This window comes from Cephus cinctus, unplaced genomic scaffold (genome assembly GCF_000341935.2).
Source record: "Cephus cinctus unplaced genomic scaffold, Ccin1 Ccin1_scaffold0160, whole genome shotgun sequence".
NCBI classification, from domain to species: Eukaryota; Metazoa; Arthropoda; class Insecta; order Hymenoptera; family Cephidae; genus Cephus; species Cephus cinctus.
In genome coordinates, this window is record NW_014332886.1 from 2,496,496 (window position 1) to 2,518,796 (window position 22,301).

General features: G+C 44.2%; 1 protein-coding gene across 5 annotated transcripts in view; it reads left to right on the plus strand.

The window, feature by feature from the left end:
* LOC107263679 overlaps positions 1-22,301 on the plus strand; it is a 103,928-nt gene continuing 81,627 nt past the window's right edge. The window contains exons 1-2 of one of the 5 annotated variants that reach the window (XM_025081061.1): positions 1-645; positions 10,083-10,403. The gene's annotated coding sequence lies outside the window, so the exon portion shown is untranslated. Of the gene's footprint in view, positions 646-9,491; positions 9,618-10,082; positions 10,404-22,301 lie in introns of those variants that run through there. The other 4 variants (XM_025081059.1, XM_025081062.1, XM_025081063.1 and 1 more) reach the window with 4 other exon arrangements.

Here is a 22,301-nt window from a genome sequence, read left to right on the forward strand (position 1 = left end):
CCGCTGTCAGTACTCCCGAGACCATAGGCCCGTGCCATCGCGAGATTCTGTGCTCGCCACTTGGCATAAAGTTGTCGCGCAAAAGAAAATAAGGCGACATAAAAAATTAGAAAATTATCACAACGAAGAAGCCCGAGAAAGATAATCGACAAGTAAAAGATAAGAAACAATGAAGATCTTGACTATGATTCATCAGTACCATTGAGAGGACATTATAAATGACAGAAAAAACAAAACTCTATGATTTCTTTTAAAATCAAAGAATCCTTATAGAACTCCAGATCAGATCTCTATTCCACCTTGTCCAGATGGTCAGTGACTCGTAGCAGAAGACGACGTGATCACCTTGATTCCTCGAAGGGTTTGCTGGTCCTTCTGGATGTCCTAGTAAATGAAGACTGATAGCAGCGAAGAAGTCAGGACTCCATTGGTCGTTCCTTGTACCAGGAGAGATCCCTGACACATTCAGAGGATCGATCAGGATCCAAGAGTGTATTTACTCGAAGCCAACGCTCCAGTGACAGTGGGAATTTATCGGGAAGCGAAGGACCTTCGCGAAGTGTCTGTGAGGAAGTGTGAAGTGGTTGATGCTGTACTGTATCTCTTGATGACCGAGAGGAGCATCCGTTACACACACTGAATCAGGTAGGAGCGTGCATTATAAAAATATCAATATTTTATCCCTATCTCTATAAATAAAAATCTTAAATTTCATCCATATACTAAACAACGCGTATAGTACCCATAGTCAATTGGTACTCTTTGAACTCAGACACCTAACTATTATATACCACAAGTACCCAACCATGTAGTATTGACAATTTATTGTCAGCCTTTATTTTATCCTAGAAGTCACGTGTAGGTGCGACCTGCACGTAGGGTGCATAGTTAACCATGTGACATTGCTGACCAAGACCAGATGGTCCTACGTTATGTTCACGCCAGTGGGTGCACCGTGTATTACATGTGGGACGCTATACGATTCTTGTTGTTGTTATTGTTGTTCATCGTATTGACGTTGTCTCTTAAGATATCGACAAGTAACTGACAACTCTCCGCTATTCAGCTACTCGAGAGTTGAGCTGGCTCATTGTTAGTCTGACATTAACTTTTACTCTCTCCTGGGGCATGACGTCAGTGGTATCTCTATACGTGTAACCGTCACGTGTAGGTAGCTCGGAGTCAACAGACCAATAGTTGGAAATGGTACCTCGCACTATAGTATACGTGCGCAAGTCACGCACGAATTTCAAATACATCGTGATCCTATGAAGTGTTCCTAGCTCACCGGCAATTTGTCACTTGATCCTCCATCCAGATAACAGCGTTTCGAAGAACTCATCCGTAAATAGACATGACGAGATGAATATAACTCGCTCTATATTTTAACATGGATCTATTATATACTTATGTATATATGGCATACCTGTATTATAGGCAGTGGCTAGACGGCGTTAAAAATCTTCAGAGATGAGATCGCGGGTCGTAATGATACAGTCACGATTTCGCTGTTTTAATTCTTCGTCCTTCCAACTCGGTGCCTTCTTCGGTCCTTATGAAATACCACCGGGCAATTAAGCCGCTACGCTAACTCGTCATTTTCATAGCACAGGGGAAGCGTTGCCAGGCACTCTCTTTAATGTAATCGTTGCGCAGTTTCACCAGGTCGTTTTAAGTAACCCGGTGACACGTTTGCGGCACGTTTAGCGTAACCGCGTTAACGCGTCGGGTAAATAGGCACCTGAGAGACACTTACGTAAGCGACCTCAACCTTAAAAACGGATGATACCTCTGGCGCCAGGACAATTTGATGCTCTCGGTTCGAGTCTTGGTAACAGATTTGTTGTCATTGGTTTCAGGTAATATTTGACATACGTGTCGTAAATGGTATATTTATTGATATTAATTGACGCGACAAATAAAATTATTGCGAATCAGTAAGAATCGATGTTTTCTGGGTCGGTGTGATATTTTTTCTTGTTATCGAATTCAAATAAATGCAAATAATTCATGTCCCTTACAATGGCAAAAGGCAAGTAGAGAAATCGCGGTCGTTCGGACATAAAAAACGGATGAGAGTAGAAAATGGAGTAAAAGAATCATTTTATCCTGCTTGACTGAACAAACTCTATGGTATTATTTGAAACGTCATTCTCGATGTTATTGTACCTAATTGTTAGTCATTGTGTCACTATGAAACTGGATAATCATGCTAAAGTCGAAGAAAAAGCAGATAAATATTCGTCTAATCGGCGACCATTATTTAGTGGACCACGTAGCTTGACAATGTATCGGTATAATAGTGGTTGACGAAATAATTAACATCTGTATCAAAGACAAAGGAGAATTGCTGTGTACCCGCGAGAGCGGACATTCCGTAGATCATCGAAGTAATGCCACTCGCAATGGAACCTGTTCACGGAGTTGAGAAAAATGGCATAGGAATAAAATTGCGTAGGCAATAAGGCGTGGGCGATCCACAGAAGGATGCGAAAGAGATCTAGCCATATATGAGAGGAAGTGGATGAGCTTGAGTTCGTATAGGGGATACAGATAGTAGAGATACAATTCATTTATATACCAATCTATATATAAATATATATATATAGCAGTGAATATTGGATCAAGTAGATAATTCAATATGACTCAAAGGCACAGAATTTGGGTAATATTTAAAATTTAGAGGGTTGTAAAGTTTTCCATTATCACCTTCAATTTCGAAATCGAGAGATTTCAGGGTGCCATCATCCACGGTGGTAAAGGTGCCGGGGCCTGGAGGCATCGTAAAATCACTGCTGGAAGAATTTCCTTGGGTTCGTTTCAGCTCAGCCGACTGCGTCCCGACCAACCCTCTAATTCACTTCGACCGGTATAACAGAAGGACGTTTAAATTTCTTAGCATCCTTGAATAAGGATCGGGTTCTACATAAGATGGATCCACAGGAAAATTACCAAGGTAGATACCAGCCAGTCTGGCCATTAGCGTATCTACCTACTTACAGGTAGTACATGCTTAATATGTAGAAAAGGCTAACAGGTTACCATGCACGCGTTAGTACCTAAATATTTACGTGGCTCGGCGGGCGCACCAGCTTCAGCCAAGTGTAGATACGCGAGATGAGAGTGTGCAAGGGAGAAAACTGGATGGAGAGAAAGAGAGAAAGGAGTAAAAAGGAATAGAAAAGTAGAGGTCCCTAGTGTAGGTGAAGGTATTGTGTACATCCGCCGCAAAGTCTTTTGTTTCGTCGCGTTCCTCAGGAAATTTTATGGTTCGGCCCTCCTTTAGCCTAGGCCTGGCTCGAGTCTAGGCTAGGTCAGGCAACCAAGGTAGCAGCCCACGTCGCTTTACAACTTTACGTTTAAGCGGCTATTAGCGGCGATTCCCATGGCGCTCGGTTGCCTCGCCATTTTATGCTCCTCCGGGAATTTGCTGCCGCGTCTTTGTTCGTACGTCGACCCAGTGTAAATATGCGCCACTTTTAATTCCCGCGGTACCGTTCTATCTTGCGTTTGTCCGAATTCTCCGTCTCTCTCTTCCCACGTCATTCTCCCGTGCCAGACCCTCATATTATTTCGTTCAAAACTCATACAGCGCACACTAAGAATATTCTCAGCATACGAGTGTGCCTCGTGAAAATTACTATTATCCTCGTTGCTTTTGATCTGTCGCTGACGATTCAGTCAACACTGTACTTCCTATGCTTGTTAACTACCTGCACACTAGAGACCTCTTGCGGACCTTTCTGTACAAATCCACACTACACGGACTACCGTCTCTGTATCACCTCGTAATTCTCCTGCTATAAAACATATTCTGTAAAATTTATTTACGGCTAATCGGACGTCCCGACGAGCTTCATTAAGGTTCACTCGGTGTGTGATATTGTGCGGGAATCCTCATTGACGCGAAGCTATACTAATATATTGTCGCGTGGTAGCGATACTCCTGGACTGTGTGCGATAGGATGCTAATTGCAATGACTTCTTATTGCCTGAGTGCTATCGACCATTTAGACGCGATATAATCGAACGAGAGTGTATATCTGTGTGACAGTTTTCAAAGAGCGCTATAATTGTTTCAGAGATGCGTATAAACTTGGAGGGGATCGGATAAGACTCTTTTTTCGTATAAGATGTACGTAAACTGTCATATTTTATGAGGATACGCCAAAACTCGTTCTGCGCATGCGCAATAAGAATCCTGACAATCTCTCGACTTTTTGGCTCACGAATAGATATCTGGTCAGGCAATAAGTGCATTAACCCCGGAACACGGATCGATTTCTAAGACTGATTTTTACTCACGGATGATCGGGGGTAACGATAGACAGATCCTGCACATCGCGTGCACATGCACGTGCAACCCGAGCACGCTTATAGACCCTCCCCGCCGTAACTGCACGCGCGGAAATCCACTTTCGATTCTTGACCCTGCCACACTCTCCTCTCCCTCCTGTCTTTTCGTTCTATTACTCTTTTAACGCACTCCACGGCTCCATACAGTCTTTCGCTGAGTTAACTTTTTAGTTCATTCGGCATCTTTCGTTTTCTTGTACACTTTCGCATATATCTGTCTTCCTCTCTCTCTTTCTCTACCTCCGCTTCATTCCATAAGGTCGACGTCACGATTGACCAAGATGGAGAAGCGTGTTCCTTTCATTCGTCGAAACGTTCAATCTTAGAGTTCAGATGACTTTGTGTTAGTTGAATATCCAGGTGGTATTTTGGACGGCCATTCTGTTCGTATTTTGATTTCGCTAAGTGCACGCTTTATGGAATGCGACTGTTGTGTATTTAGATGTAGAACGTGTATTCGATATTATTCTATGGGTTAAGGTTAATAAAATAAAGAAAAAAGAAACAGAAGCAGGCATCAAGCATTTGTAGACATGATTCGGCTCATCGTATGGGTAATACCAATTATCGAATATGGGACACGCGCACTTGCCACTGACAATAGCCAGATTTCGCATGCCAGTCGGAACAAGGCCCGTTTTTATGTACAGGGTGTGGCAGCTAATGGAGGCCTTTGACCCTGCTAGGTTTGCGCCGCATCATCATGTAATCACGATCCAACATGTATATAAAACTCGTGTAATTTATAAGTGTCATAATTTTAAGGGGAAAAAGCTATATTCATTTTCTTCGTTAATTTAATCAGTATACCTCGATCCGATCTTTTTATGTAATGTATATAACTATATCGTCCTCACGAATCCATTGCAATTTTGCTACGGGGCGGATTGGTATAGGAGGCTGATATCAGTAGCGGCGGGAGCCAAGTCCTCTGATGTTTCGAGAGTCATCCTGCTCTCCTTTTTGCTACGTGAAGTGTAGGCTAAGTGAAGGTCGTTCATCGGTTCGCCGCACATCCAAGGGATAAGGTTGAATAAGGACGGACGAGGAGATCTTGGAGCAGTCGTGTCGCGCCAGCTCTCTTCTTGGTGCGACCGCAACGAACACTGCTACGTAGCACTGCTAACACTCCTGCCGGAGTGAACACAGCGAACAGAGCGAACACTGGCTAAGAGGGCCCTTCCTCCCTGCTTCTGGGAAGGGAATGGTGCTACCTATACCCTTCTCCCTCGCCTTCTCGTTCCGCGTCGTTTCCTCCCGACGGCGAAGAAAACGCGAAACGTGACGCCTTTTTTTTACACGGCCACCGTGTACACTTTGTCCGGCCTTTGCCGGCCGCGAAATTATTATCCGAGCCGCTTCGAACGCTATTTTCTATCTTGCCTTGCATGTTGCCACTATGGTTCTATCCACTCGAAATTGCCTGGTGAACATCGTACTATGGTAGAATGCACGGTAGGTAACGCTGTAGGTTATACTAACGGATACATGGGATTTGTAGGTTATGAGATGCACTGTGGCAATCTTGAACGTCCTTTGAATTTATTTGGAATTTTCATCCAGGAAGTAAGTGACTCGATCTTTTCTCACCGAACAGTGATTACGTAAACGTGCGAACGGTGAAAGTCATACCGGTAGGATACCGTTGCGTGGCTTTCTTTATACGCTTTTGTTTTTCGTCTCTTTTTTCTCCGACCGAGTGACCGATCCGCCATTGAGTATCGGCAGGTAAGATTACGCTTGCGAGATACATCCAGTGATCGGTTTCGCAATTTGTTGTTTTTATTAAGATCGAAGGTCATCTTGTCACCTCGTGGAGGCTCCTGTATCGGCGAACTCGATCTCTGAGAATTCTGCGGTAAATCGTCTGTGCCGGAAAGGGGATCGGTTACCGTGTTATCGATCTTTTTTTTCTTAATCTTTTTATCTATCACCGCTATACGTACACTCTCTGTTGTTTTATCGATTTAACATTTTTCTTTTCACGAAGTACCTTTTCACTATGATCCACTGAGTGGGCGTGGCAAGGCTGTAAGCCGATCCGTCACAGATTCACGCATGCGTATATACGCATTGTAGGGTATACATAGATAGATCGTCTTGGGCAAAATGCTACCGGTTCGTGTCTACGATCAAAGCGCGGATCGCAAAGCAGTTGAAGCTCTTCGAACCGATCAGTAAAAATTTCCGTAATCGCGAACGTTCGATCTCTGGAAATTCCGAAGTAAACCGTCCGTATCTAAGGGGCGATCGGTGATGAGTGTAATTAACGATTTCTTTTCGCTTTCGTTACCGCTTCGGCTGCCGATATATCGACGAAGGGGAAATTAAATTGCATCCGCAAGCCTCTCGCGCACTTCCACGCCTTCCTCGAGAACTCCCTAGAAGACTACCTTCTGCCTTATACCCTGAGTATTTCTAGTTTCTGTATTGTATATGCAGTATACACACAGAGAGTAGGTGCATACCGATTCATGTAGGAATTTTCGATGAACTTCAGATAAAAGATTTCATTTTTACAGCTCGAGACACCCGTAACGCCAGTATATTGACACGTGTGTAATTGTGGTTCACGGAAACGTAATGGATATAATAAGTGTAACCAGTTCGCGTGACGTTCCTTCGATGCAATCGTGCAATGGGATCGAAAGCTATTAAAAATAAGATATTTAAAATAAAAACTAAATCATAATCCCAATGCGTTACTTAGCATTCCACGATATTTCCCCCGGTACGTATATTGTGTACGTAGACTCATCTTACAAGTACTGCATAAATGCATGGTTAAACATACTGATTACGGAACAACCTTGCATGCTCAAGTATTATTTATTTTGCAGGAAATTCGCATTTAACAAGAGTATAAACGTACGCAAGTACTGAGGTAAAGCATGAATGCAGAAGATACATATATAGTTATACTATTTATATAGAATGTATCCCTTAATTTTCGTGCCGCTTGTTCCGCGATCGTCGAAAATCAAGCGACGGCACGTTCGCCCGAAGCGACCGGTGGTACAATTCGTCCTGCTAATTCGTAAACTGTGCGAGTGGTATATACGCGCCGGCGGGCGAGTCCGCAAGTTCGCGACAAAAAAGCGGCGAGCCGCGGTGGGTCGGCCGGTGGTCGGTCGCACGGCGGCAGCAGAACGACGAGGAGTAAAAAGAATGTCGAAGTGGTCAGCCATTGCCACAGTAGGTGGGAGGTCCAGCAGGTAAAATAATGATAAAGCTAATAGTGACGATAGCGTTGATGATGATGATGACGATGATGATGATGATGACGACGACGAAGACGAAGTCGACAATGACGATGACGATTGCCAGGCGCAAGAGTTCAGCTGGAAAGGGACGCGTAGCAACGTAGAAAGAGAGTCGAGCATCGAAACACGCAATTTCCTTCTTGCCTCGAGCCTCCTTTCTATGTAGTTCTTTCGCGCCGGGATGAGCCAGTCGACCGGCCCTTTGAAAGCCGCCCTAACTAACCTTAAAGCAGCTCCTATAAACAGCTCTCTAGTTTCGACGAGGTTCACCATGGCGTTTACGTATAACGTCTTTTTAATGTGCGCACACGGACATCAAGAAGTCTTACCGGGGGACCACCGGTACAGGTACAGTGCGCAAACATCGCGGGGGCCTTCTTATTCTTATTAGCACCGTCCGTTCCGCTTGCGACGTTCGCGCTGTTTATTTTTCGATTATGATGCGCGTTTAATTATCTCCAAGCCTTAATGAAGGGAATCAATCTTACTCATGCGCCACTTCGTACCTTCCGATACGCCGCGGGTTCATAGATCGGGTCTTATACGAACCCATGTGTGTACACACGTATCTCATGCAATTCTACCCTTAGGCAAATCCCACCCACATGTTTGCGACGATCAATCTGGATAAGTACATTGCCCGACGTCCTTATCCTACCTCCCCCTAGTCCTATCTCCTTCGCTTCTGCGTTCATCTGCTCCTGTTATCTACATTTCCGTTTTTATATCTGTAAAAACGTATCTCGTTAAAAGTGGACTCAAGTGTGGCTAGCTCAATGAGTCTCGATAAAATGATAAGTAAATAGGACCGGAAGAAAAGAATTCTAGAACCAACGTAAAAATGTGGATCCATGTGACACGAGGGCGTCGAGCACAAAAGGACGTCGCGACGCACTTGCAAGCTGGTCTACCTTGGATATAGTGTTTCGCAAGACGCGTGGGTCTTCGGGTCGCGCAAGAGGCGTCTCCGCTGTGTTGTGTCGTGTCGCGACGTCACACACGGCAAAGAAGTCCCTTATAGCAAAGAGGCACCAGAGGCGCGTCCCGACGACTAAGTTTACTCTGTGTTGGTATATATAAGGTGGAGGCTTATTTCGTAACGCGTCCTTGCACCGTCCCACACGACAACCAAGCGTGCCGCACGCATGTTACGCTAATAGGTAATCCGCATATAGGTACGCGCATGCACGGTGCTTATATAAAGAGAGTCCAGCGGATACGTGATCTTTACCATATGCATTTTGACGCTTTACATGAACGCGACGAATTGCGATGACTTCGTGCGAAACGCTTGCTAGAGAATTACATACTTTGTGTGACAAAGGATCGCCGTGTTTGTTCCTTCGTTCTGCGAATCTTAGAAGTATGTCCCTTGCGTAAGCATAGTGCTCGTTTCCATCGGTAAGAGAGAAAACGGGAAACGTCATTTTTTTTCTTCTTACCTTCGTGACAGTAGATCAAGTTATTCGCGTACACGTGTAAAAATACACCGAGTCAAAGTTAGTTAGCATGCAGTGGATCTGCAGTTGATCACTCAAATAGAAGTATAGATAACCAGACTATATCGTACTACACTACTGAGCTGGTGCACTTCGTACATGCCTAGTATCAGATTAATTTTCAGTTAAATGACAGGCACGGTAGATAAGCAAACTCTATCTACGCCAATAAAGACTTTGGAGCGGTGCAGGGAGCGTCGCACCTATACCTTAGAGGATTATTGTCAGGCACCGGTCGACCTGCATCCACATCGCAGGACATCGTGCTTATAAATTGTAATTGAAAAATTGGTCGCAGGAGGGCAGCGCTTGACGATCAAGACCTAAGTAGGAGGGGGTGGTACTGACTGGAAGTAAATGTTGGGTTGTAGTTTAGTCTTCCGAGAGCCGATGTCCCGTATCGAACTCTTGGACGTCGTCGCGTCTTTCAGCTCTTCCGTTATCTTCCCCCTCTCTCTATTGTGATTCATTCGTCACTTCTTCTCATTAATTTTCTAAGGTATGTTGTTCACTGTTCTTTCTCTCTTTCGTTGTGTTACCTATTTTCCCCATTTCTTCCGCTGGGCTATAGCTTCTTCGCGATAACACTTTGGTACCACAGTCAACTGCGTAAGAAATACGCCAAGACGGTTTGAGCGGCTGCGTGACGTGGGTTGGAGTCAGTATCCTCTACTGCGCTCTCTAGGGGAGCGATCGCGTCCGTCTGCGTTCGCACGTGCTACTCCACTAGTCGTATCGGCTGAACCTAAAGTCACCTGGTAACGTCTAATCGTAGTTTCGGCAGGTGGGCGGGAAGTGATATAGGTTGTAACCGTAATTGTAGATGGGTTAAGGATCTTCCGGTCGGTCGCTGCTGCCAAGTGATTCGTTGCGGTCGACTCGACTAGGGCTGATCGTGATTTTTTTCTTCTCTTCCGGTCTTCATTTTTCACTGTCTGTATAATCATTTTTTTTTTTCTTTAAGCTTTTTGTCTCTGGCACATCTCATTGGAGGAGTCAGCCATAAGGAAAGGAAGGAAGCTTTTTGTCTCGGGATTTTAACTCATTTCACATCATCCCCCCACCTATGCCCTCTACTTCCAAAATGACGTAAGCATCGCAGTAATTCCTCACCGCGCGCGAAAAACCGCGTCATCGTAATAAGTAATTATTTAATTGGTATCCGAATACGCGCGTTGTGCAACAATAATCGCGACGGTCGTTTAGTCTTTGCGTGAACATATCGCGAGTGCCGAAGGATGAACTGGACCAGTGGACTATTCACATGAAAAATTAAGATCCTCTGGTAAGTGACTATTTCTTCTCTCTTTCTTTTCTACTTGGCATGAACATTCGTATGAGGGGCTATGTTAAGCTGTATTTATGTTTTACTCAGCGCATATCAGGCGTGTATCTAAACTATACCTGTATTAGACTTTGGTCATGCATTTTGAAACTTTGCCCTTAGTACAGGACAGTCTCATTGGCTATGCTTCTATCTATACTTCTTTCTAGTGATCAGCAGCATGTCCACTGCACAATAAATAATTGTTTACTGACTATTGAATACTGAATACCCCCTTCCATGAATGATGTATGCAAACTTGTAGACTTAAGTAGAAAATAATAAAATTTTCGATTATCAAGAAAAAATCTATAGTTCAAAGTCCTCGTCCAAAAATTACATATATGTCCACGTATGGACTGTTGATTTGACCTTTCGTGACGTAAGCGATGCCATCCATGTCAGATTCAGTGTTAAGTGTGTCGCGTTCATCAAACACCTCGTGTGTTACGTGCGAGGACAACTTGGCTGTAAAAACCCATATGTGTCACGTATGAGCGATTTATGTACATCTGCATGCTCCCGTGATCGTACAAGTACATAGATATGTAAAATTACATATACGCGTGCGTATGTAAAGTAAGCACCAACCGCGTATGGAAGATGGGCAATATAGGAATGCAAACTACAGGGCGGTTTCCTCTGTTATTCAGAAACAGTAGTAACGAGAATTATGTATGGTCGCGTATATAACAGTCATAATGGAAAGTTGAATAATTCCCATTGACCTCTGTATTCTTACTTATCCCTAGAAATACTCGGCGCATGAATAAGAGACGTGTACAGTTTCAAGTCGGTGCTTCCGTATTACTTCCACATGGACAATCCATTCACTGCGGTATAAGGTATCGAATAGTTTTCGACTTGCATACAAGTTCGCACGGTTCAAGAGGTGACGACCCCGCAGCTGCACGCCCACTTGCAGCATATAGGGAAATGTCACGGTATGATTGATAGGTTGGTGCACAGTGCACAGCCATGACTACCCGTCAGAAGTGGAGGAATCCTTCAGGCAGTCATAGGTCAGACATCCTCGGGATCATCGTGGCGGAACACCATCATAACCTTATACAATTATATACAGAGTGAAAGCGAGAGCTTAAACAAGAGCTCGGTCGGTAATGCAGTTTCGTACGGAACTGCAGTATCGGCTGCGTCAGAGTCAGGCTGAGGTCTAGCCAACCGATCGTGACAGGTGTCAACGCGATTCGATCCAATCCGCACAGGATCGACAAGGGTCAGGGTCGTTGTCTCTTGGAATCGATGCCGATAAATTAATCGCACAATGCCGGTCATCGATTGGCGATTGCTTGTCGCTGTCGACGCATACCGAACTGCCGGACGGATCGGATTGTCCGTAGCGTCCGGAGGGTTCATTGTGTGGAAATGATTAAGTGGAAAGCCGATCGACTATCCGCACTTTCAGGGGCTGTCATCCGGAGTCATTGGCTCTGGTATGGCATTCGTTTGCGTGGTTGCTGTCCCACATGCACGCTCAACACAAACGATTAATGCCGGTCGGTTAATTGACCGAGGGGACTAATTAATTAAGCTCTCTATCGTCCCGTGCCATATTTGCTTAATTGCGCGGGACGCGGTTAACGAATGCTTCATATAGCCTACCGATCATTATGCCGAATAGAGGAGCCCGGATTACTATGGAGGCCAATGTTTGATACCGGTCACAGTGGCACAGGACCGTAGACTATTTCTTGGGTTTGCTTATACAACGGATATCACGACTGCCACGTACGTTATAATCTTTTCTAATGTTATTTCTTTTATTTTCATACGACAGACACGTGAGTTTCGTTAGATTCGTTTTTCTACCAAGGATCGTTTTGCTCCTATGCCAGTAGCGTCGCGTCGATCGTTTTGCACTAATAAACCGATATATACCAGGAGAAAGTTGGCATTTCGCGGTACTGTACTATCCGCCACAGTGGTCGAGTGTATCCGCCATACAGGTACCACAACGTATCCTGTACCGTACGTGGAAGTAAGAATCATCAAAGCGATCGTTCAGCACGTGTAAGAATTTTCGGGAAGATCGACGTATTATTATCGTGGTTATAATTCGTTGCATTGTTACGCCGACAGGTGAGAAATGAGCGCCAGTATCGACCGGACGCGAAATCTCCACGGAACAAAGTATAAGCGAAGAGGTCAAAATAATTTAATTGCTTCCAAGCAACTACATAACCTACGTAGAGAATTGTGGCTTTATGACGTTTTTTTTTTGTGTCGGTACGTACATACACACGCCACGTATGAGTTTTTACAATTGATACGTTAGGGTCGACAGACGGTTTAGGTTAGGTACTTCTATACCGCGTTGCTGCTTTTCACAGATTTGTTTACCTGTATCCGTACGTAAATGAAATCGATGATTAATGACCGTATGATCGGTTTGTTAAAATTTTTCCTATATTCATACCGCGTCGCATCACGGTAAATCGACTCGAGTGTCCAATAAGTAAATTCTTTTGCTCGGCGCGAGGCGCTCGAGGGATCAGGGACGTAGAATGAGGGTGCCTTACGTAATGTCCCGTAAACCACCGAGACTCGGCAGCTGCATTGCTGTCTTTGGTTTACGTAGCTTTCTCCGCGCCAATGCCAGTCGACATTTCCCTGTGTCTATTAACGAGATCGATAAAACGCAACGTCTCTCGGGTAGATACGAAAGACACACAGTGGATATATTATTCACTTACTTCCCTGGATACCGAACACCTTTTTCTATGTAGCAACGATAACCCGGCCTAACCCCCCGACAACGTATAGGCATTACGCGAGGAGATCGTAATCTCGCGAACCAGCCGGAAGACGAATCGTTGCGATTTTACGAGCGTTTACGGACTCCCGGAGTGTGAATTACGCCTGCCACCAGAACACGGAGGCGGTTACGTTAGGTTGCTGTTTACGTTAAAAAAAAAATTTTCAACTAAACGTAAACGTTGAGATGAATTTTTCATTCGGTCCGTCATACTGATCTTGGGCTGTTCCAAGATCTCTTTAGGAACTCTGTATTATCGTGAAATTGCGTTAACGTTGCTTATGGAATTATTTTCTCTGCTCAGGTCAGATTAAATCTTCGCGTTGGGAGTCCGGCTTGGTTACTATAGAGTATTTACGTAATTAACCAAGGAAATGTGGATGGTCGTGGCTATTTGTTTGACAAAGCTCGGACTTATACCCTCGGTGTAGGTGTTCGGCGTTGATCATTCGAAAGGATGGCTTAAAGGCTGCAGAATGGCTTGTAGGGTGGGGAAAGGATACATAGATAAAATGTTCGAGAAGGGCCGGTGAGTGTCGCGAGAGAAGGCGTTACGTGTACGCCGCTAATAATAAAGCTCGAACTTGGCTTTGCTTGTGTTGGCTATACCAAAGGCGGCACCAAGTAGGTATGTATGTACCTTTACGTAGGTACGTCGCGTGACGAACTCTGGGTAGGCGCGTGGGCTGCGTTACTCGGTGTATATTAATTTACGTTGGCTGCGCCCCATGAATATGGAAATGGTGATGGCTGCACACGCGTCCGTAACGCGGATGGGGCTAAATGTGGGGTAAGTGCGGGGCAAGCGATGTTCCGTGAAAGAGACATCATAAAGTCGACTGATCTTTTCGTCACGCCTTGCCAGTGTGACCGGTAGCGATGGCTACGAACCGATCGTTTTGCCTGAGAATGCACTTGACCCCTATGAACATCGAAGCATCCCCTTTTTCTTCTTGACGTCCCTCAACGATTAAGGGTAGTCTACATTTTTTTATGAGAATATAAATTTTCTATATTACAGCTGACGAGCTGCTGTGGAATTTTATAAAATTTTTTGAAAATCATCATTACCGGATGTGTCATACTTGGTATCTGTGCTTCGAAGTTATTGGTATTTAAAATGAATGTTGTCAGGCCTGATAAACGTTTCTGATCGGCTTGCTAATGTAAAGACAGTAGTTACTGCTTAAGGAGATTTCACGTGAAGTTTAAACATTATTCTTGGTCTCTGTTATGGCTGTATGGCTTGATCAGAGGGGTTTTAACCGGGTGGGGGTTATGGGATTAGGACACTTAGAGCCTGTTTTATCTTCTAAACTCCTATCCATTGCGTGTGACGAATCGGGAAGGTTTCGACGTGCGATAAGTAACGTGAAAAATTGGCATATTCGGCGAGTGTTAAATTTGCCATGAAATAATTGCCGGTCCTCGAATCAAAAACAGCAGTTCAACAACCTGACTTGCATGATGTGTTCTCCATTCGAAGGTTCTTGAGCCGAACGTGGTTGTCGGTCTGAGTTCTGGTTGCGAGGTCATTGGACCAAGGCCGGTCCTACCTGCTGTATCCCTACATAGGTATCCTCGCTGTACAAGGCGTCACAAAAGTAACGTTTCACTCTTGTAATCCTTTTAAATAGTCATGCTTGCGTTAACCCGATCAACTTGTATCGCTAGGTATACTTTGAGATTATAGTTACAGTACGGTTACTTGCGCAGCTATTAACAATCTTTTACCAGCAAAAGTTTGATATTTAATTACAAGCAAGCTCATACTTTTTTTCGGGTATATACGTTATCTAATTTTGGAAGAAAAAAAATTACTTGAAAGATCACAACCCTTTCAGGTTGCAATAAAAAGCCTTTAAAATTACAACCTGTCTCGTGCTTTCGGACACACCCGTCTCGTTGGGATGCCAAGTACATAAAGAGCTGCCGGGCCTTAACTCTGTACCACATTATATGCACATACCTATATGCGTATGTTACGTCAAAAGGCTGCCGTCAGGATACTTCTTTTTTTTTTTAATGAATCACAAGGGATCGGTAGTTTCGCGGTTTAGCATTGTGTAAGAAACTGATATATATATATATACAGTAAGAAGCCTACTTCTGTATATATTCTTAACGTGTCTACTACTCCTGATAGCTTGTTAGCCAAGCCGATGTTGTTGTGCTGTTGTTATAGGGACCAAGGTGCAACGCCACCATTACTCTTCTCAATGCAGGTTGCACTTCCTACTTTACTCTCCAGCAGCCTGGTCCAGCATGGCTTAGACTTACAGTCGTCCCTCTGACACGCCTTTCTCTCGATTTAACGAATTGTACGATAAATGACGAAATGTTGAGATTGCAAAAAAAATATTTTTATCGGGTTTAATTAAAGAAAAAAATTTGTTTCACTCTCCATTTCTTCCCCTTTATTCATATACGAACTTGGGCAATGACTGGCATGTCGACGATCGGATACCAATCCCTTAATCGGCTGCGTGGGAATTTCAATTCGTCCGTTAAGCGTTTCGGCGAAAAACGAAAAAAGAAGTGGACTAAGTCGAGTGGGGGGAAGTACGTACGTGCACTGGTACCTCGGCCACTTGTCCTCCTTTCGTGCCACTAATGGAAGCCGGGCTCTCGGCTCGCATTTAACGCAATGCAATACTCGTTACGTAGTTATGCGTTTGTCATGACAAATTATAATTGCTTGCCGCTAGGCCACGTCCACACGACACTCGGGGAAAAAATCTTGTAAATTCATACAATTTGTCCGGGCCACGTTAACGATTTAAACGTCGACCATTTGGAAAATACTTAATTGCAGCACCTTGCCGATACTCGATTCTCTTACCTGGCTCACCCGATATAATCTACGTCATTGCACGATTTTCTCTACGACACGCTCCAACGTAAAACTGTATACGCTCGGCTCGCCTATCGTAAATATTTTCTTGACTTTACTTTTGCACCACTGGCACCTTATTTGCAGTCGTTGCAAAATCGTATGGTCAACATGTCATACCTGACTTGTTAAATGATCATTAGCTGGTAGATACACGTAATTGATTCTACGAATAATCATGCGCTCCTTATAGACGATCTCCCGTTCGACGAATCGCCACCTTAGGTTATCATTATGATGCAGCTTTACTTTATTAAAATTTCAAAAAAATTCAATTTTTCATATTAACTCATGACGCGCGTCCGCTTGTAAATGCTGCTTTATATTGGCGCGTGCCAAATACGTCTGTCGAGTGATTTTAATGTCTGGGATAAATTATGCCTTTGCTGGACCCGAAGAAAGGACGTCTAAGAGGTGCCGTTATTTCGATGCGATTAATCGGCCGATCGATACGTTCTCCTGGGATCTCAGGACTAATGTATACGTCGACTCTTTTGAAATCTTTGGCACCGTAGTCTTTCTTTCGTTTGTCTTACTTTTTTTTTCTATTATTTTTAACATTTTTTTTAAATCCATTTTTTTCTCATCTTTACGATATTACAACGAACCAATCTGTCTGTCTCTCCTTCTCTCTCTCTCCCTCCCCCCATCTCTTTCACTTCCCCTACCCCCCCCCTCTCTCTCTCGCTTGCTTACATCTTCTCTCGTTGACTCCTCACCGACTACGCTAACGTTTGAAGTAGGCGACACAAGCCGATGATTATGTTAAATGGAGTGCAGTACTGTCCAGGCACTCGAATGACGTACGTGTGAATGGCGTGGGTGTTATTTATGGACGATCATCGTTGTGCAACGTTTTCATCGTCCCGTACGGTAACGTCTCAGCCTATAGTGACTTTATACGCTGATTTGGACATTCGAATCATTCACGATCGTGAATTGAATAGAAAAATGTTTTTACCCTTCAATACATTTATGTGGACGGAATTGATGTTCCTACGTAAAGAAAAAGATTCGATGAGATTTGGACAGGATGAAAAATTGTCACAGTCATTCAAAGTCATCGCGGCGCATTATACTCTGCGTGAGGCTGGATTCATCCGTCAGAGCTTAATTGCATCTTTACGCACTCCAGGACCAAATCAAAGATCTCAATCTCTGTGCACGCTCGATGCAAATCAGAAGGAGCTGGGCTCTCTCTTGCCCAATCGTGGGCCATGTCACTCCAAACGTTGACAAGACGCCGCCCGTACGCTTAACGGAGCAACAAATTAGGCATTGCGCGCCTTCGTTGCTCCACTTGACAGATTTCATTCGTGTCCCCGTCTCTCGTTTACACACGTGTACACGCGTACACGTGTAGATTGGGGCCTCTCGACGTGCATCCGTCGCGACGCCCTGTTCCATTCCATTTCACTTAAGCCGATGCGAGATTGACAATTCGTACTACGTTGGGAATTCCTGAGGCCCAACATTTATACACGTCATCCATCCCTCATTATTTCTTTTCGGTTTGAAGGACGTTTTTCCTCTAAGCATAACTAGCTCCGAAGGCGATCGAAAAGAAAACGAACCTTGATCATTATGCCTTGCAATACGTATGGACTTCCCGTAGTACGGCAAAGCGTGTTGTAAACAACACATCCGTTTGCAATAAACTTGCTACAACCGTGACTTAGATGGTCTTATGAATCCCAGTCGTCGCGCAGCACGCGAAAACTAATCAATTCTAAGACGCTTTAAGTATCGAGCGGCGTAGGATAAAGACTGCGGAGATGTATGCATGTTCCGTGTCAGTATGTAGGTAATATGATGATACAGTGTAAAGAAGTTGAAAGTGTTGATGAAAACTTAAAAAAGTCGGTTTTAATAATTTATTGGTAAAAAAAAAATATTTGCAATATCTCACGCAGGTTGCATTGCCCAATGGCCGGCATGCAGCTGAGCAACCGAGCAATGGTGCAATTGCAATTAATCGCGAGGAGGAAAGCAGCAGATCGTGTATTGAGTATTCGATCCCCCGGAGCTTAAGACTCGCCCTGCTTCGGGTATCGTAACTGTGCTACGCAGAACGGCACGCATCATCTATTACCGTGGTCCTGAAAATAATCATTGCGTGCACACTCGCCGATACTTACATGACGACAGAAAGTTTTACCTCTCGGCTCGTGAAAACTTGTCGGTATCCCGGCTTTGGTATCTTGATATATCGTATGTGACTGCGCTTTAATGATGAACGGTTGCCTCATTATATGTATACGCGAGAGATAAGACGTGGATAGGTAATTAATTTTTGTTTATTTTAATAATATGTATAACGAATAAAATTCTAGTATGGTCTGTAGAAGAGAATTTCTTTTTTTTTTTTATATTACGGAAGCTAAAAGGATCCTCAAAGTTGGGGCCAGTAACCCCGAGTAACGCTCTCGGGCAACAGGTACGAAGTGTCCATTTTCTATTTTCGACAGATTACGCCATTCGCGAATGACACCTTAAGGCGCCTTAGCGCGAATCATCCGTGAATCACTTTAAACACTGCTCGATGGCCAGTGAATTAACATGGACAAAATTCAGATGCGAGTCCTATTGACAATCGAGGAACCCCGTAGCGCAGAAAAGGATCCATCCATTTTTCTATATTAATCTTTTCGATGACACTTTGACACAGTCAATGACCCATTCTACCGAATCGATCACGTTCTACGAACATTTGCGTCATACGTCAAACTTTATATAGACGTATAAGAAAAATATGTGAAATCCATCAAACTTTGAAAGTATCACGCAAAGCGGCTTAAACGTAACGTTACTTTGGTACGAACTTTGCCCGCTACTGTTGCCGTGCGCTTCGAGCGCTCCACTTCGATTCTTCCGTGACGGCGCGGCAAATTCAAAAAAAATGAGCCGAAAACTGTTTTGGATCGCGATGCCGAGGTCATCAGGGTCTCCGGACTCTCGACCACGTGCGTTATTATTAATCACACAAAGTCAATCTCGGTATCGACTTCCGCTTGTCTCGCTCCCATAACATCGCATGCTGTGTATACAGATCTAGAATATTATATAGATACAATGTAGACTCTTCGATACCGTTGCCTTTAGGTTAGGCTCGTAAGTGCTCAACCAGAGACCGGTGAACCGGGACTTTTTCCAACCGAGGCGTCTACCTTTTCGCATCCTCGCCATCTTTTTTTTTTCTACGACCCATACTTCAGGCCCAACTCTTACCACCTTGTTCGCATTAGGTTTCACGCTAGGGACTTATGATTTATACCAGGAAATTACATGACTGCGCGTCAGTTACTATATACAGGTTGTACACACTCGTTCTCCATCTTATTCCCTTTTGATTTCCATGTATCCTCAAGTGTACCACATGCCATATCGTACTTCGAATTAAATTAATCAGACCCAATCAAATCCATTGCGAATGATTAATCATTGGATAATTTGCCAGGCTCAAAGTTACCTCTATTGTATACGCGTAACGCATGGTCCACGGGGGGGAATTCGGTACATAACTCACGGTTCACCACGTATGTACGTAGAAACGAATATATCTTTTCGCAGTACCACTTGCGCGTGGTTGTCGTACGTGGTTTTACGCAGTGGCCTCTAGCCAATCGTACAGTTCAACCGTGGTTGAGACATTTCCTGCTTGGTAGCCTATGGAGAGTTTGTTGTATGTCTGCGCGCATGCGCACTTCACGATTCGTATGTCCTACGTATGCCCCCATGCTTTTATTCGCTCACGACGATGCTCTATCCCGTTGTCCGTACCTGGAGGAGACTCCGTGCAGCCGACGTGTCCCGATATTTATGGCCACTTCGTCAATAGCCACGTTTTCCTGCCAGGCTCATAATCTACACGCGATTGTTCATTACCGGTACAGTTGCGCATGGCTATGGCACCGTTCACACCGTGTTATTTAACGAGAGGATAGTTCCATTGATACTGTACGTTAAATTTTTTTTTTATGTGACGCTGTATAATTTTTTGAACTTTATCACCTTTATAGTAGACACAGAGAGGGGTGTTTTTACAGAAAAATTGACGTTGAGAATTTTTGCGATTTTTCTAAAATTATGAACGCCGCTTTACGTTTACTATCCGTATAGATGCTACCTACCTATGCCGTGTCTGCCTGAGCAAAAGGATTATCTCATCTCGGCGGCATTGTTAGCGCATGCGCAGACGTAGGAACAGGAAACGCATAAATGACAATGGTGCGACTCTACGTTTTGATTGAGATTCTAGAGCTTATTGAAGTTCGTACCCGGGAGTAAAGTGTGGTCCAGTTGATGATATTGTCAATTGACATTTTTCAAATTGCTCGGGCGAGCCAGCCAGCATCACACGCTGTTCTCCTAGATGGTTTATCGAGTGAAAGATGTCCCCGTCTTAGGACACCGATGACAATTAGCATAGTACGTTCGCGAGAGAAGGGAGATACCGGATTTTATTTCTTGCACAAACAAGCATTTTTTCAAGTTTTTTTTTTTTCTTTCTTTTTTGTCTTTAATATCCTCCTCCAACTCGTGTCTTCTTTATTACCTCCCTTTTTTTTTTTTAAATATCTTCTTGTTCCCTTCTCGTGCGCGTATCGCGCGGAATTACCATTTATGTTAATACTCCAAGATTTTCGGCGGCAAGGCTGTCCGGTTTTGGTAAGTACTAGCACGTTAAACGTAGAACTATGTAAACGCATGAGAACCTTATCGTAATGTCCCGGCTAGGTCATTCTTGGGGCATGACACGTCGATAGCGATCACCAGGATCCTCTTGCATGGAAATACTTGGACGTAGCCAATATAGGTATACTTGCATCCTTGTTCCCTAAACCAGTTCGTATCTTTTACGAAATTTCGACAGTACCTCCTTACAGACGTTGTATATATATTTAGAACAGAAAAGTTCAAATTCGGATTCAGACACTAGACGTATGTATATACTCATCTAAAAGTATTTAAGACTCCGTGTTCTTGTGATATGTATCCATGTTTTATTCAAAGAGGTGGTGGGGAGGGGGGTATCTTAAATGGCCGCGCGTGATTGTAATTTCGTACGAGAGTGACAGTACCGTGGTGCCGGGAATGCTTGGGATGCTGCGCGGGTTCCTTGGACCAATTGGGATGGTCTCTCGAATACGCTTGTCGTTTACGTAATACTCAATCCCAAAGAAGGACTCCCTGACCCTGGTCCAAGGGGGATGATGTCGTTGATCCTTCCTCTTATACCCATAACAAGATTTGGGTTAACTCTTCTTGGCAGGTGGTCCAGCAAAAATTTAAATATCTTCTCCGCAACATCCTTCTCTCAAACGTCTCAAGGGACTCATGTGTTTATAACTATGTAAATACATATATACATGTATAACCAGCCGCAAGCGGTCCTTGATCCTGGTACAGAGATCCGGCCGCGATTGAGGGACATTTGCATTTTCACTGTGCGCATTCCACTCGCTGCCTGCATCTGGCACGCAGTTGCGTAACGCATAGGGTATGATGGATTATGCAATGTGCAGAACGTAGGTGTCGCCCGGAACAGGGAACGGCAAACGTGTTCCTGTCGATACCTTAACCGTTGCCACTTTTTGAAACTTCCTATATAAATATTAGCCTGATAACTTTCTATCTTTCGGTCAGAAAAATAAGAACCCACCAAATGGGATCGTTACCAAATAAGGATTAATCTCTTACGACCTGACTCTCTTATCCCTAAAGGATCTTCGGTACCAGTCATGTGCACCGTGCGCGATGCACGACTCATCCTGAACAGCAGGTTACGTCAGGAGTGTTCAGTGGGACTCTTTTCTCTCTCTCTCTCTCTCTCTCTCTTTCTCTCTCTCTCTTACTCTGGCGCTGGTTGCGCAACGGACCGTTGCGGAAACGCCTCCCGTGCTCGCAGTGCGTTACGTGCTGAGAACGCATAAAGAACGCATTACACGCGTAAACGATGCACACTCGCTGGCATCTGACGACACGTGCGATCTTGGAACATCGTGAGAACATCTTTCCTTCCTTCTTAAACGGTTTTTCCGCCCTTCAGTCTCTTCGCTCGTAGGAAAGTCCAGCCAGTGAAACATCTTGATCGGTTAAACTTCACGATGTCACAGAAACGCTGTTTGGTTGAACACAGTAACTTTTGAACAATAGCATTTTTTTTGGGTCTGGGTATAGAAAAGTTTGT